A 17,656-nucleotide genomic window follows, 5' to 3' on the forward strand; every position below is an offset into this window, starting at 1 on the left:
TTCATCTCTTTCTATTAATGTCTATATGGTGGATCTCTCCATATTGCTCTCATTTCAATGATCAGATTTGCCAAGGGGTGACTCAAAATGGGACCCATGTTTTAAGTCTGGAGAGTGGAGATACAAAGGCACAGAGTCTAAGGTTGTCCCCAATGTCTCCTGGGGGGAGGCAAGCTGGGAGGTGACTTGATTCCAGCAGCTGCTACTTATCCCTAGTCAGTCAGCAGCAGAGACAGAGGAGGTGTCCATGGCGACCTTCTTGCCTCAGTGAGTGTGGGAACTTTGGGCTTCCCAGGGTGAGGGGGTGGGAATGTAAACAACGTGGCTACTGCCGCTCTGGACATCTTAGCCGCCTTGCCATCCCTCCCACCCGAACCTAAGAGGAAACATAAGAAGAGATGATCCATTCACAGATGTAGAGGTCACAAAGCAGAGGAAGGTTACTTGCCTCTCTGCTGGGTGAGCCTTTCCTTCCCCAGTCCCAGTTTTGAAAAGCAGACATTTTGTTTTCATGCAGCCCTTTATATATACATACATACATATATATACACATATATATGTATATATACATGTGTGTATATATATTCACATATATACATATATAATATATACACATATATTATATAAATATTTATTATGAAGAGAATAAAATCAGAAATATGTTATTTTAGTGGGAACTCTCCTTTTTTTCCTCTACTGAAGGTTTATTGCAGCCGTCCCCATTTATCATCATTATTTAGCCTTATTTCAAAGCTTCTTTTAACAAAGATCACTAACCCAAAACAAGAGATGGTTTGGGAATTTGGCTATTACCCTAACCTCCTTTTGAAAAAAGTTTTTATATATCTGTGCCTCCATTTATACAGTTAACAAATTAAATTATATATGCTATATATGTCATATTATATAATGTACATATAATTAGTTAATTTATTTGTAATTCTTAAAAATAATAAATAAATTTTAAATAATGTATATATAGCACCAGGACTGAAGTCAAAAGAACTTGAATTTAAATCTGGCCTCAGATAATTTCTAGCTGTGTCAGGCAAGTTATTTAACCCTATTTACTTCAGTTTCCTCAAATGGGTTGGAGAAGGAAATGGCAAACCATTCCAGTATCTTTGCCAGAAAACCCAGGACCAAAGTGATTGAACAACAATAGACATTTATAGAGCACTTATTATGTGCTACGTACTGTGCTAAGTGTTTTACAATTATTAACTCATTTGATTCTTGTAAGAATTCTGAGATACAGTAAGTGCTATTATTTTTTTCATTTTTTCATTTTACATTTGAGGAAGTGACTTGCCCAACATCACATAGCTAGGAAGCCTCTAAGACTGGATTTGAACTCAGGTTTTCCTGACTTCAGGTTTGGTGCTCTAGCTATTGGACCACTTTCATTTCTATAGAGTTTTTCTGCTATGTACTTTTTCTTCTATTATTATTGGCTTTTTGTTTCTTCCCTCATTCCCAAATCTTTCCCTCTTCTCTCTCACCTTCCCCCTGTGCTTCCACCTCCCTACATATACCATCTAGCCCTAAGGAAAATAGTGGGATAGGTAGACTATAGATTTCCTGCCCTTCCACTCATCTCCTTTCTTCCTCCTTTAGCGTCCCTTAAATCTTCTGCATCAACGGTGGGTCCAGTATCTTTATGCTGCCTTGGGACTGTTTGTTCCTGACCCACCTGAATCTGTCTATAATGAAGGGATCTATCCTTTCCAAGCTTCTGCTTCAAGGTAATTACCTGATAATGCAATAGCCTAAGTTTTAACACCTGATGATTCTGATAGAAGACATAGTGATTTTCTTCTCCAAAGACTTTCTAATGGTAGGAATTCAGGCACTGATGTAAGGATAGTGGAGAAAATACATAGATTTTCAGGAAATATCTTCCTTTACAGAACCCAGGAAATCACATGAAACACAAGGCTATCCCGGCTACCAACTTTTACTCGAATGCACCGCTGTGATTCCACCTTCTCCTCTTGCCTTAACTAGAGAGTAAAGGGAAGAGGAAATAGTGGCCAGACTCTCGTGGGTACTTCTGTGAAGTGAATACACTGTGAAAAGAATAAAAGGGCTAGAAATTTAATACCCAAGGGCCAGAAGCCTTGGAGTTTTCAAGGACAGAGAGAAAGAACAGGTAGAGAGGAATCTTCTCTGGCTCAACCACTATGATCCTTCAATAAGACCATAATGCCTTGGGAATAGAAGCACAAGGTGAAGGGCAGGAGAGACTGGAAGTATGACCTGAGAAGAATATCTGGGAGGGGAAAAAAATAAAACAAAAAACCCCTGAAACTCAGTTAATTGACTTGGATTTCCTTTGCTCTAACTGGAAAAGTATTTAAGAACTATGTTTTTTGCTTGTTTTGGGGGTGGGGAAAGCAGCCATCAGGGTTAAATAACAAAACTGTGTATTCACAAAAACTTAGTTTGTGGATTGTCAGCATCCAGGAAAAGGTGTGGCCAATTCAAGCAGTAGGTGTTCTGGTCTGTATTAATTTATTTCTTTTGTGCCTTTGAGTAAAACGAAATAGTAGATATGTTTCTTTAAGTGGCTGAGTAAATTATGCCCTACTCATAGTTGGAAGGACTCTTGTGAAATATAGCTGGAGAGAGTTTTCCTAGTGGGAAGGGGAATTAAGGGCTATTTTGATTGGATAATTCCACAATGACCACAGTCCTTTAGACTAAGGAGACCAGCAGTTGTTTTTTAGATAGGGTCAGAGGCAAAGATAGAAAGTTGCTTATGAACTGAGAATCCCTTGTTTATGGAGCTCTGGCCCACTACCAGCTTGATTCTTGTTGTGATTTGGGATGGCATCAGAACCCCAAATAGATAAATATAGATATTCAGACATGGTCCCTCTGATTCTTTCTTTCACTCACCTTGGAATACCATAAGCTTGCTTTGATTTTGAGGGAATTGTTTGCTATTTTTTATTATATGGCTATGATATTTCTTATTATGAAAGTTGTGATCTAAAAAACAACTTCCCAAAGGAAATACTCAAAGAAAAAAATACTCATTTCCTTCTTATATTCACCCTACAAATGATCTAGACACTGCTGAAGCCTAGAAATGGGACTTTACTAAAATGGCCACTAAAAGACACAGCTTTGAATAGAAAGAGAATAAAGGCTCTGATCCTTATAATTAGAATGGTAACATGGCTTTTAGACAAGAGAATTACTTAGAGGCTATTTTATTCTAGGGCAGTGAAATAAGATTAAAAAAATTTCATTTTTTAAAAAAGGCAGATATGAGGGGTAGGGAAGAATGAGATTTTGAGGATGAAACTGAGGTTCCAAGTCTATATGATTAAAAGGATGATGGTATTCTTGACCAAAACAGAAATTCTGAAGGGTGATTTTGGAAGGAAAGATGATGAATTTTTGTTGTGTTCGAGATGCTTACAAGACAGCTAGTTTGAAATGACCAGTTGATATTTGGAGAGATGAAAATGGAACTCAGGAGAGACTAAGGCTAAATACCCAGATCTGGGAGTCATATGCAAAAAAGGCTATTAATCCCATTGGGATTGAAGATAAGGTTAACACATGAGAGAATATCGACAAAGAATAAGGCCCAGGACAGAATGTTGGGTCATACTCACAGTTAATGGGTAGGTTATAGGTGACAAATCAGCAGAAGAAATTGTAAAAGAACTGTCATAGAGGAAAGAAGGGAACCAGAAGCCAAGGAACAGTATCCAAGAAAGGAAGTAGTCAATAGAGTCAAAGACATAGAATGAGGACTAAGAAACAATTTAATTTAGAAAGATAGAGATGGCTTGCTCACAAGCTCAGGGAGAAATTATCTGCTGAATCAGAAGATCAGTTGCAAGGGGTTGAGAAGTGAGTAGGAGCTGTGAGGAAATGAGTTTAGAGGAGGCTTTCTAGGAATTTGGAAAGAAAGAAAAGATATCAATTTCCTGCTTGATGAGGTGTCAAAGTCAAATAGGGGCCTTTTTTTTTTTTAAAGATGAGGGAGAATTGAGCATGTTTAAAAGTGGTGAGGAATGAACTAATTAGTAAAGAAGAACAGAAGATAAGAGAAAAGAGAGGAAATGATTGAATGGGGTACCCTTATGTTTCAACAGAAATGATAGATATTGTAATGGTGAGGAGGGGGAGGAAGAGGAAGTTAAATATTGCACAATTTCTAGGCCATCTTCACACATCAATTTAACTAATAGTACTGAAAAGGTGAGATATAAAATGTGGGAGTAGAGGAAATAAGTTACAGCAATTTCGACATTGTTGTTATGAAACTATTAAGACAAACATAAAATGAAGTGAATGGAAAAGATGACCAGAGGAGCAAATAAAAGGAGTTGGTATGAAGTTGATTCATAAGGCACCCAAAGGTAATGGGAAATGTTATTTTGTGGAATATCTGGTCATGTTACTTTGTGGTTCTCATGCTGACTGGAAGGAAAAATGCCTTCATGGAGAAAATTCTTTGTTTAGAAGATGGAGCAGTAGAGAAATTCTATAAAAATTTTACATACATAAATGTGTGTGTGTATATATATATATATATATTACATAAATATGTGTACATATACATATGTCTATACATACATACATGTACATACCAGGTCAGCATAAACCCGGATGCTTGAAATATCAGGATGAGTACGAGGAGGACGGCAAAAACTATTAAAAATTTTGCTTTGGGTCAAGGTGTAAAAGAAGTCAACAACTTGTAGAATATTCAGAAGACTGCTAATATGTCCTGAATATTTTATTTTAGAAGAAAGATTCATAAAATGCAGGAGAAAGTGAATATTGTACAATATCTTCCCCAAAAATTGAGTATAATTTAACTAAAAGGAAATGATTGATTTCTGACATGTATATCATTTCAGAATCAATTGTCTATGGGCAGTTACATTATGGACTAATGAGAGCATAACAAACAAATCAAAACCAGCAGCAAATTTTAAGGACAGGCAAAGTCGAGATGATATAATTATAACAGTCCCAACAAGCTTTATTGAAAGAAGATATTGCTATAGATAAATAAGAAATGTATATAAAAACATTCATTATGATTGCTACTATTTATTAGAGAATTTTAGATGTAAAATAGTTTCCACAATGAGGCAGCCAAGCATAGAGGCATTATCATTTTTGGACTTTAAGTAATACAGAATCCCCAATGCCCCTATTATATAAATATTAAATTAAGTTATATTGAATATATTAAATTACATTAAGTTTTCATTAGCCATATGACTGGTAGCATACTTTGTCATCTTAAATCTGGAAACATTTTGCCTATATTTTTATATTTTATCAGTTGTCGAATGACCAAATGGAAGATAATAATAGTGATTTCATGATATTAATTTTATAAAAAATAAGTTAAACTTCATATATTTTTGACTTTATAATGTATTCATAAAATGTGCTTCAATTGTATGCTTCTTTTTCATTTTGTATATTGCTTATATTTAATTTTATAGATAAAATTCACTTACATTTTATATGTTACTGTTATTTATTTTAGTTTTATTATATTTTTATTATGTATACAATATATATTATATAATAATTTATTATATATTTTGTTATACTATAATATGTTATGTATATAATATTACACACCATATAATAATTAACTATATATTTTGTTCACTAGTATATTTTTAAATAGTTAAATTTTTATGATTTCAAAAAAAAGGAACAACAACACATATCTTCAGCCAACACCACTTGAGCTTCTTGTTGGCAAAAGCAACAGTGAAGTTTAAAATTGCATTAAAATTTGGGGGCATTCTATATATTCATTTGCAAAATATTATGAAGAATTAAGAAAACTATCAGCAAGAAAAAATGCACAGAAAACTCTACTTTCACTCTAGTCATTGGTGGAACATCTAAGGGGCCCTCTGAATCCCAACTGTACAAGACAGTTAAGTAGACAGGGCAGAATATTCATTCACCTAAGATCAGGAAAAACAAATATCACTGACAGAGATAGCTTTGTATGCATAATTGCCATAATCAGGTGGGAGATAGTCAGTCAACAAATATTTATTAAGTGCTCCCTATGAGCCACACATTGGGATTCAAAGAAAAAAAACAGTGTACATGGGAACTCTCATTCTAATGAAGGAATCAATAGGCAAAGACTTATGCATAAGCAAGACATACACATAGTATAAAGGAAGGTAAACTCAGAAGGAAGGTAATGGGGAATGGGAGTGGGGAGAGGGGAATTAACCTTTTTCCCACCTGGTTCTGGGAGGCAGTTTTCTTGCAGATAAAAAGGAAAGAAATTGTCCCTTTTGTGTACATAGTCCTGATGTTCCTACAACTTTTTGTCCCATTACAAGATGTTTCATCACAATACCAACTTCTGAATCATCATGGCCAGAAACCAGTTCCTCCTAAGTTTCCACGCAGTCATTTGGATTAAAAACTTGGGTGGGAAATATCTGTGTATCCTCAAAGGAAAAATACTGCATGTATTGCCCCATTCTGTGTTAAACAAAACTGAAGGAAGACATGAAATGTAACAGATGTGTCAATATTTCTTCAATGTTATTGATGCCAGTAGGAAGACCACATTTCTACTCTAATGCAACAATATTTGATTTCTACATATAAGAAAGCCAAAATTACACTTAAGGAGATGAAGAACTGATCAAATCCAGACAGAAGATATCCATGCAGGAAGAAAAAAATAATTTTAGAACTTTGGAGATTAGTTTCAAGGTACCTCAAAGTGAGGAAGGTTTCCAAAAAAAAAAGGAAATTTAATTAATAATACTTTTATCTTTAAGACAACTAGGCAGAAATAAAATCTCATATGTCTCTCTTATTATCCACATTATAATATTGTTAAAAATTGGTTTCTTCAAGTATTGAGATTATTTTTATTAAAATATGAAAAAGGAACAGTCAAACTTTTGTGGTTCTCTCTAGCAGATTATATTTACAATTACGCAACTGCCTATGAAATACAAAGAAGAAAAATATCTTTGTACCATTTGTTTATTAACCCCCTCCCCCCGAAAAAAGAAAAGAATTTGACTTAGTAGAATAAAATATATCAAAGGATCTCTTTCTCTAGGACTTCTTCCATGCAGATGTTCAGGTCATTAAAAAATCCCTGATGGAAAGATGCAGGCTGTGAAGTGGACTGTGGGCTGTAGTCAGGAAGACCTGAATTCAAATTTTACCTCAGACGCTTTCTAGCTGTGGGACCCTGGGCAAATCACTTTTATGTTTGCCTCAGTTTCTCTGTCTGGAGCTGGAGCTGGAGCTGGAGAAGGAAATGGCAAACCCTCCCAGTATTTTTGCCAAGAAAACCCCAAATGGGGTCATGATTTAAACGTGACTGAACAACAATAACAACAGTAAAATAGAGAGATCTATGATTGCCATGTGCAGAGTCATCTTAGAGAAAACTTTGGTTTCTTAGAGAAACTTTGGTAGATGACATTAGGCTGGTTAAATCCCAGAATTCACCCACAGACATAACTGTGAAAGGTTCCTATTCTTATTTTTTTCTGACTCACATTCATCCTTATCTTATTATAGTTTCTGAAGCATGATATTGTTTTGAACCTAATTTATTCCATATTGCTTTTCTGCCTTCCCATCAATCCTTGCCAGATAGCGAGTTTTTCCCTCTGATAATTTATGTTTCTGAGTTTGCAGAAGGCTTGATTTAGTTCAGTTTTTTGGATTCTTTCTTGTCTAATCTGTCCTGTGGATCTACTTTACTATCTTATAATCACTACAAAATGATTTTCATGGTTAATGTTTTCTAATATGATTTGACAACTAGAAGTGCTAGAGGGGAAGAACTCACTTGGTGCTATTCTTGTCTATGTTTTCCATAAATCCTCAATAAAGAATAAGTTTAATGTGTCAGAGATTTTCCTCAGTTCTTTAACTTTATTTTTAAAACTATTGCTGATGCATTTTACAATGATCAATTTTGATAGACTTAGTTCTTCTCAGCAATACAATGATCTAAAACAATTCCAAAAGACTCATGATGAAAAATGCTATCCACATCCAGAGAAAGAATTATGGAGTCTAAATGCAGATTGATAACTATTTTCACTTTTGTTGTTGCTGTTTTTTTCTCTCTCATGGTTTTTCCCTTTTGCTCCGATTCTTCTTTCATAACATGACTAATGTGGAAATATGTTTAACATGATTGTACATGTATAACCTATATCAGGTTGCTCTCTTAGGAGAGGGGAGGGAGAAAAAAGAAATAAAAATTTTATAAAACTAAATGTTGAAAACTAAAAAAAAAATGAATACTGAAAATTAACCTTACATTGGGGGAAAAATAAAATACTGTTTACAAAAAAAAATTGCTGATGTCATTTATTTTTCCATCATATTCCTCCCCTTTGTCCCTATCCATGAAACCTTTTTTTGTAATGAAGATTTTTTAAAATCAGGAAAATTAAACAATACCAATTAATATTTTAAGTGTGGACATGTAATATTAACAATATATGAACTATTATTTATCCACAGTTCCCCATTTTTCAATGAAATCAGTAATATATCTCTTTTCTAGGGCCAACCTTGTTCATTTTAATTGTGCAGTATTTAATTTTGTTATTTTCATAAGCAATGTTATAATAATAATGTATGTTTTTTAAAAGCTTTTACATATGACTAACATGTAAAAAACTTACATGTAATTAAAAAAATAAAATGTTTTTCTGCAATAATAGCTTTTTATTTTTCCAAATACATGCAAAGATAATTTTCAACATTCACCCTTGCAAAACCTTGTGTTCCAAAATTTTCTCTCTCCCTCCCCATCTTCCCCCTTTCCTAAACAGAAAATAATCTAATACAGGTTAAACACGTCCAATTTTCTTCTAAACAATTGTCACATTTATCATGCTGTATAAAAAAAATTGGATCAAATGGAAAAAAATGAGAAAGAAAAAATAAGCAAGCAAACAACAACAATAACAACAAAGGTGAAAATACTATGTTGTGATCCACATTCAATCTACACAGTCCCCTTTTTGGATGTAGATGGCTCTCTCCATCACAAGTCCATTGAAACTGAGCTGAATCACCTCATCTCTGAAAAGTGCCAAGTTGATAGCAGTTGATCAAAATAAAGTATTTTGAAAAATCTTTGTTACAAAGAAAGGTTCGATGAGGAGGGGAAGGGAAAGGTTTGGGGTTTGAACTAGTAAAGAAAAAAATAGTAATAACTGCAAGAACAATAGTAATTGTCATTCATATAGGACTTTCAATTTTGGAAAATGCTTTACATATATTATCCTACTTAGACCTTACAGTCCTGTGAGTAGGTACTAAAGGTATAATTATTCCTATTATATAGACAAAGAAACTTATCACTCAACTAGTAACGGAGGCACGATTTGAATGCAGATATTGCTGATTTCAAATCCAGTCCAATATGCCATGCTAATGAGATTAAGAATCCACCAAAATACCTTTATTTTGTATATTTGTATAAATACATAATTATGTACTTATCATGTAACTAGCACTGTAAAATTGTGTGCAGATATGTATATACATACACAATAATAATAACATTTATATAGCATGTTTAAAATTGCAAAGCACTTTTTTTTGGAGGTAATCAGGGTTAAGTGACTTACCCAGGATCACATAATAAGTGTCTGAGGCCAGATATGAAATAAAGTCCTCCAGATTCCAGGCCCAATGCTCTATCCATTGTGTCATCTAGCTGCCCACCCCCACCCCCACCCCCGCAAAGCTTTAAAATATTATCTCATTTTATCTTTGCAACTATCCAGGGAAGTAATAATAGTAATAGCTAGTGTTTGTATAGCACTTAACTATGTGATAGGCACAGAGTTAATTAAGCATTTGCCATCAGTCACTGATAGTGAAGGGACACTGCTACTAAGGATGATGGGAATCCTGATTTTTTTTAACTTTATGAAACTTGGCTAATGGTAGGAGGGGAAAGAGAGAGATAGATGGAGGAGAGAGAGAGAGAGAGAGAGAGAGAGAGAGAGAGAGAGAGAGAGAGAGAGAGAGAGAGAGACAGACAGACAGAGACAGAGACAGACAGACAGAGGGAAAGGTAGGGACAGAGACACACAGAGAGGAGAGGAGAGGAGAGAGAGACAGAGACAGAGAAACAGAGAGACAGAGAGACAAAGAGAAACAGTGGTACAGAAAAAAGACAAAGAGGGAAAGAGGAAAGAAAGGTAGGGAAGAGACAGAAAGAAACAGAGAAAAAGGAGGGGGAAGGAGGAAGAGAGGGAGGAAGAGAGAGAGAGGGAGGGAGAGAAAGAAATTTCAAAAGAGAAATCTAGATCAGCCTAAGTCTCTTGTAGGAGGGAAGGAAACTGGGGATTCTCTGAAGCAGAGTTGAGGAGGGCATCTGTTCCGGACATATGGGAACTATTTCACACAAAGCCAGAGATGGAATGTCATATATGGGGAATAGCGAGCCCGTCTAGCTTGACTAGAAGAGAGAATACGTGAAAGAGAAAAATATAAAACAAGACGTGTAAGAGCGGATCAGATGATTACAAATGCAGATCTGGGAGGGGTCTTAGAGGCTAGTTCAGAATCCCTCACGGTATAGACAAGCAAACCAAGCCCAGAAAAGTTTAAAAGTTAACCCCAAATAGGTAGAAGGCAGATTGTGGCGGGGTTTTAGTGCCAGTTTGAGGATTTTCTATTTTGTCCTAGAGGCAATGGGAAGCCATGGTTTTTTTAATTGGAGATTGTCATGGTCTGATGTGTGCTTTGTAAACATGAGTTTGGCAGCTGTGGAGGATGGATTAGAGAATGAAAAGCCCGGAGATGGAGAGAGCAATGATTCTACCTTATTCTTTTACTATCACACCATGATTCGGTTTTCCTGAACTATTCTTCTCAAGATCATTGACAGGAAATTAGCTTTTTCTCTAGTTGATAGAGATGGAGCGAGTCTATCTCGAAGCGTATGAGCTGATCCAAAGGGCAACTGAGCAGCCGGCCAGGGCCTTGCACAAGGCCCCGTTTCAGCCCTCCCCGGATTTCACTTGGGCCACAGAGTCTCTGCCTTCCAGGCTAAGGCTAAGCTGGGCAGCCGGGCCTGGGGCTTTGGCCCCGTTCCAATGCACGCTGCCTCTATGAAAATTCCCCTTGTGGTTTTGCTCACATATGGTGTTTTTCACTTCTCTTTCTAAGCATGGACTTTAATCCTGTTGCTGCTGCAGCCAAGGGACTTCATGATCCCCCGAAGGAATGTGTAGTAAATTCAGTGACAGGTGAAAATGTCCATCGGATATTCGGGACGGGGTGGTCTCGGCGCTGGAGCAGCCAGCCAAGGAGCTCGGGGCCAGGGCCTGAAGTCAGACCCTGCTCTGACGCCAGCTCTCCAAGGGGCTGGATGTGGTACGGAGGACTTCGTCTTTCTGGGCTGCCCTTCGTCCTCCTATAAAATGAGCACTCAAGAGGGTTCTTGAACTCTGACATTCTCTGATTCTATAATCTTAAAGATGACTTCTAAAAAGGAAACCATTCGAGGATCTAAGTACTACCCAGTGCATTTAGTGGACTGTTCCTGCAAGTTCTTTCCCTCAGAGATTATCTTTCTTTTTTATTTTTATTTTATTTTTTTTAAAGGATGACCATCTCTAGTTGTCCTGATCTATTATATCTGACCATTGGACCCAGATGGCTCTGGAGGAGAAAGCGAGGTTGGTAACTTTGCCCAGCCCTTCCTCACTTAAATGCAACTCACTTGCATATGACATCACCTCCCTGATGTAATTAATGGTCCTCCTTGAGAATGAAGGACAAATTATAACCTCTGGGAGTAAAATTGCCCCACTGGGGACTGAACAGAACTGGTCAGTTGAGCAAGAACTTCTTTCCTTCCTTCCTTCCTTTCTTCCTTCCTTCCTTCCTTCCTTCCTTCCTCCCTCCCTCCCTCCCTCTCTCCCTTCCTTCCTTCCTTCTTTCCCTCTCTCTTCCTTTCTTTTTACATAGGATATCATGCTCTTACCAATGGATGCTCAGCCCAAAGAAATGTAATTTTTTTTTGATTGCTGAAACTTTCCAAGATAACTTGAGGTTTACAGGCTAGATTTCTTTCTTAAGTACCATGCCTTAAACTCAAATCATTCTGGCTCTAATTGATTGGCCAACAATGAATCCCAGGCAAAACTCCAATTGGTCAATGTTTGTACCCTGTTGGACTCAGAGTGAAAGTAAATAGCAATTGTTTCTGTTTTGGCCAGAAACTTTGAGGGACTTTCCCTGGGAGATTGGATTTTTTTTTTGAGTAAGTAAAAGAGCCCATTCTTTGCCTCAAATCTTACCTAGCCTTAATCACTGAATCGGTGGTTGCTTCAGTCAAATTGATATCTGTTAAAGATCTTATCTTAAAAGGACTAAAGTGTCTCACTGCATCCAGGGCCGTCTCCACTTGTCATGATCCATAGCTGGCCACTGGACCCAGATGGCTCTAAAAGGGCTGCAGGTGACCTTGCCCAGCCTTCCCTCACTTCGGTCCAATTCACTTGCATGTCATGGCAGTCTGATGTAATGGTCCTCATGGTCCTCTTCAAGAACAAAGGACAAATAACAACAATCACTTTCTTTTTCTATACATACACTCTCATTGGAGTCCTAGAGTGATCCTGGCCACATGCCTCAAAACCAACATTCCCCTCTCTCTTCCAGCCTTCACCACTACTCCTGTTTCCCCCACTTCCAGCAGAGAACCTCGCTTCCTACTCCATGTAGAACATTGAGGTCATCCTGTGTGAGCTCCTTAATCTCCCTTCCACCAATCTCAAAACATTTCTATATCTTTCCTCATCTTCTCCTTCCCTTCTTCAAGTCAAGGGTATCATCTCCACCTATTTGTGTCCTACCTGTGGTAGAGCCTTCTGAACTTCTATTGATCTGTTCAGCCACAGTCAGATCCACTGCACTTTGATTTTAATATAGGGATGTCATGTTGGTCCTTTGAGCAAAAGACAGCAATCATCATCATCATCATCATCATCATCACCTCTATGTTTTCCATCAACGTGCCTTTCATCTTCTCAAGGACTTCCTTCTACTAACCATCCCTTCCCCCTCCTACATCCCAGTCCAGTCCTTTTCTGTCTCCTTCCCTTCTGCCTACAAACTTGCTCAACCCTCCTCATTCCTAAAAATACTTTCCTTTGACTCTGTTCTTTCATCTTGCTATCATTCCATCTCGGTCCTCCCTTTCCCTGATTAATGTCTTGAGAAGCAGACTTACTCCCACCATTTCCTTTTATGTATTGCATTCTGCTCTTGTCCCCTCCTTGCTACTAAACCTGAACTTGAACCTAATCATATAATACTTTAAAGTTGACAAAGCACTTTTAACTAATTAATCCTGATCGTGCAATAGGTAGTGTATTATCCTATTTTGTAGCTGAGGAAAAACACAGAAACTTAAATTCAAATACTACAGGTTTCCTGACTGAAAATCCAGTGCCTTTCCAATACACATGCTGATTGCCTAATCCAGTTCCTTCCGGGCTCCCCCAGTTTTTATTCCTTTTGAATTTACTGAAGCCTAAGCCAAAGTTGACTTTCCCCTCCCAGGGAAACTTTCTTCCTTTGGTTTCTAAGAACTCAAACTCTTCTGGTTACCCAGTTTCTTGGATGAATCCTTCTCTAGTTCTTTTATTTCCTCTGTTACTAGGTGAAAGGTAAGGAAAATTGGGGCTAAGTTAGAGACTCAAGTTAATGAAAGAATAGATGAGCTTTGGTGACAAAGAGACAGCAATATTCCTGACTTGTGTGTACTCTATGATCAAGCCAGATTCACCTGTCCCCAATCACATTCTTCATTTTTCCTCCTTTCTACCTTCATTCACATCAGTCTCTGTGTCTGAAATGTCCTCCCTCCACCTCTACCTGTTGGAAACTTTTGTATTCTTCAAGGTACTTCCCAATCTCTTTAGCTAGAAGAGACTTCTTCATCCCTAGGATTGTGTTACCTGTTAGAGAGAAACCCCCTTAACACCTCACCTCTTTTGTGCCCTCACCCCCTAAACTTCCTTCCCTCCATCTATCTCCTGACCCTTTGTCTTGGCTATCCTCCTCACACCCAGCCCAGCTCCCTTCATCCATGAGGCTGTAAACTTCTTAATGGAAGTGAGAAAGGGCTGTGATGTGTTATTCACCTGAATTTGTAACTCCATCCTGGAAGTTTGTAAATGATTAAAAATGCTATACTTTCATCTCTCTGTGTCTCTGTCTCTCTCTCCCTATCTATCTCTTTCTCTCTGGCTCTGTGTCTATCTGTCTCTTTGTGTGTGTCTGTCTGTCTCTCTCTCTGTTTCTCTCTGTCTCTGTCTGTCTCTGTCTCTCTGCTGTCTGAATGTCTGTCTCTCTCTCTTTGTAGCTCTGTCTTTCTCCCTTTCTGTCCCTTCCTTTTTCTCTCTCTGTCTCCTTCCTCTTGCTCCTTCCCCTTTCTCCTTTCTCCCCTCCTCCCTGAGACTTTGAGTTCTTATCACACTCTTTTCATGCTTTTCTCATGCATTTATCATGTTCTACTTTCTTTTCTAGTTTCTAGTTTTTCTCTCTTATGAAATTGCTCCTTGAGATCAGGGACACTCTCCCAGACAAGATAATACAGTGCCTTATCCATAGCACCCTCTTCATTAATATTTGTTGCATTGTTGTCTTTGTCAAGTGAATCCAAGATGTTGATGAAAGGATGAGGCAACAGATAGGAAGAACAGATATAAAACAGAAAACCTTTCAGAGTCAAAACTTTAAAAAAGGAAAGTTTGCCAGGTAGAGAGAGACAGAGAAAGAGACACAGAGACAGAAACACACACACACACATACACACACACACACACACACACACACACACACACACATGGAGAAACAAAGAAAGACAGAGACAGAGAGAGACAGACAGAGATCTGGTGTGTTGGGGGACTGGGTTTGACATGCTAAAACTTGTTTTAGGAAAATCACTTTAGAGGCTGAATGGAGGATGGACTGGAGTTAGGGAAAATTGTCCCAGATAGACCTATCAGAAGGCTGTTGCAATAATCAAATGAATCCACGTTGCTGAGAGGGTGAGGGAGTAAGGCAGATATAAAACAAAATTTTTTTCAGACTCAAAACTTAAAAAGGAAAATTGGCCAGAAGTTCCCCCACACATACTTTGGACAAAGGAGTTTCCCTGGTTAAATCCATCTGCAAGACTGAAGATGAGAGTCTGCACTGAAGTGATGGGGTTATCAGAGAAGAGAAGGAAAGGAATGTTTTTGAGAGATGTTGCAAAAGTGAAATCAATAGATCTTGGTAACAAATTGGATATGGGGAATAAGAGATAATAAAAATTTGAGGATGATGTCTAGGATGTGAGCCTGGTAGATTGGAAGGATAATGAGGTCCTCAACAGAAATGGGGAAGTTTGGAAAGGTGAAAAAATTAATGCATTCATTTTGGACATGTAGAATTTAAGACATTTATTAGATGTTTGGTTCAAAATGTTTGAAAAGCAATTGGAGATGCAAGACTGGAGATCAACAGAGAGAACTGTCAACATAGAGCTAATAATTAAAATTTTAGAAGTTGATGGAATCACCAAGTGGAATAGTAAAGAGGGAAAAGAGACTCACAGGATGTGATCCAGTGGATGAGGATTTATCAAAGGAGACTGAAAAGGTCCCAAAAGCCTGAGGAGAAGAGAGCATCAATGAGGAAAGAATGATCAAAAATGTCAAAGGTTGAGAGGTCAAGGAGCATGAGGAAGGAGAGGATATCATTGGATTTGGCAGCTGGGAGATCATGGTAACTCTGGAGAGTTTCAGTGGAATGATGAAGTCAGAAACTGGATTGTAAGGAGCTAAGAAGAAAATGAAAAGAGAAAAAGTAGATGATATCCTCTTTGTAGATGATATCCTCAAGGGTTTAACCACAAAGGGCCAAGAGTTAGAGAGCAATGGATGGAAGGAAGGAGTTTAAGAACTGCTTTTAGTCAAAAGTCTTTTTGACAATTTGTCTTCAACTTTCTTTGTTGCTCATGGTTTTGGGGGAAGAAGGAGCATTGTTTCAAGCATAGGTAAACTATTTGCTATTTCCCTAATAAAATCCACTATGTGGTACAGTGGATGGAGTCTGTACATCTGTAGTCAGGAACATCTGAGTTCATATCCAGCCTCAGATGCTTATAAACTTACAAGCTGTGTGACCCTGAGCAAGTCACTTAATCTGTTTGCCTCAGTTTCCTCATCTATAAAACATGGATAATAATAGCATTTGCCTTGCAGCATTGTTGGGAGGATCAAATGAGATAATAAATGTAAAGTACTTAACACAGTACCTGGTACACAGTTGGCACTTAATAAATGCTTGTTTTCTTCTTTCTTTTGTATGCCCAGAGGCTGACACATAATAAGTACTGTATTATTATTTATGGACTGAAATTACTTAAATAACCTAACTCCTAAGTCAGTTGGAACTCATTTCATGTAGTATTCCCAAACTTGCTCTCCCACTACTTCTAATACAGCATCTGAAACCTTGACTTAAAGGCACTCAGAGGGAGAGAGACTACCCAAAACTCTTCTCATCAGGATCTTGAGAGTCCAGGAGATCTTGGACAAAGGTGAGGAAAAGTGCTTTAAGTGAAAGGAAGGAAAGAAAATCTGTAGGAAGAGGATAACAGAGAGCATGGCAGGCATATGACACAGGCAGCTAATTGCACATCGAGCTCTCTCCACCTTCACCCCAACTCCTCCAAACATATCTGGAAAACCAACCCAACTGAATCTTTTTTGGGGAAACCAAGGAAAAAATCATGGTGAGATATTTTCCCAGCCCAGGACAGCACAGGAGACAAAGAGATCCATGGATAGTAGAATAGGATTTATCCAATAACATGTTTCAGAGCATCTGGTGCAGAGTGAGGCTGTGGACCAGGGCAAAAAGTATCAAGTCTAGAAAAGTCCTAAACTTGTGTGATAATTTAAGAACAAGTGCCTTTGGCAACTCTGTTGCTCACTACTCAGATACAGGTTATAGATGCAGGATAGACTGAACCAATTTTTACATTTTACCATAAGTCAAATATATTCATACTTCAGAAATTGGCAAATACTACAGACCAGAACTTGAATTGTTGTTTTGTTGATTGGCTAGGAAAAGAAGTAATGGAAAAAATATTAATAGTATAGATTAAACTTAAAAGTGTGTTATACATTTTTGGATTTTTGTTTGCTAAACAATTAGTAGATAACTCTGCTTATAGCCAAGATTCAGAAAATTAAATATCCCAAATAACTAGAATGAAAGAATTTAAATACCAAGGAACCTCAGTCAAGATCACAAATGATTTGGCAGCTACCACTATAAAGGAACAGAGTTTAGAATATGATGATGTTCCAGAAAACAAAGGATATAGGTTCACAACCAAGAACAATTACCCACCAAAATTATCCTACAGGGTGGGGAAATGACCCTTTAATGAAGTTAGAGGACTTTCAATAATTCCTGAAGAGAAAATCAGAGCTACTTATAAAGCAAATCTAGGGGTTACGAGAAATCTAAAAAGGTAAAAATGAACAATCATAAGGAACTAGACTGATAAGCTGCTTACTCTCTAATCTGCAGAGATGACACATGTGTTGCT

This window comes from Sarcophilus harrisii, chromosome 4 (assembly GCF_902635505.1).
Source record: "Sarcophilus harrisii chromosome 4, mSarHar1.11, whole genome shotgun sequence".
Taxonomy (NCBI): domain Eukaryota; kingdom Metazoa; phylum Chordata; class Mammalia; order Dasyuromorphia; family Dasyuridae; genus Sarcophilus; species Sarcophilus harrisii.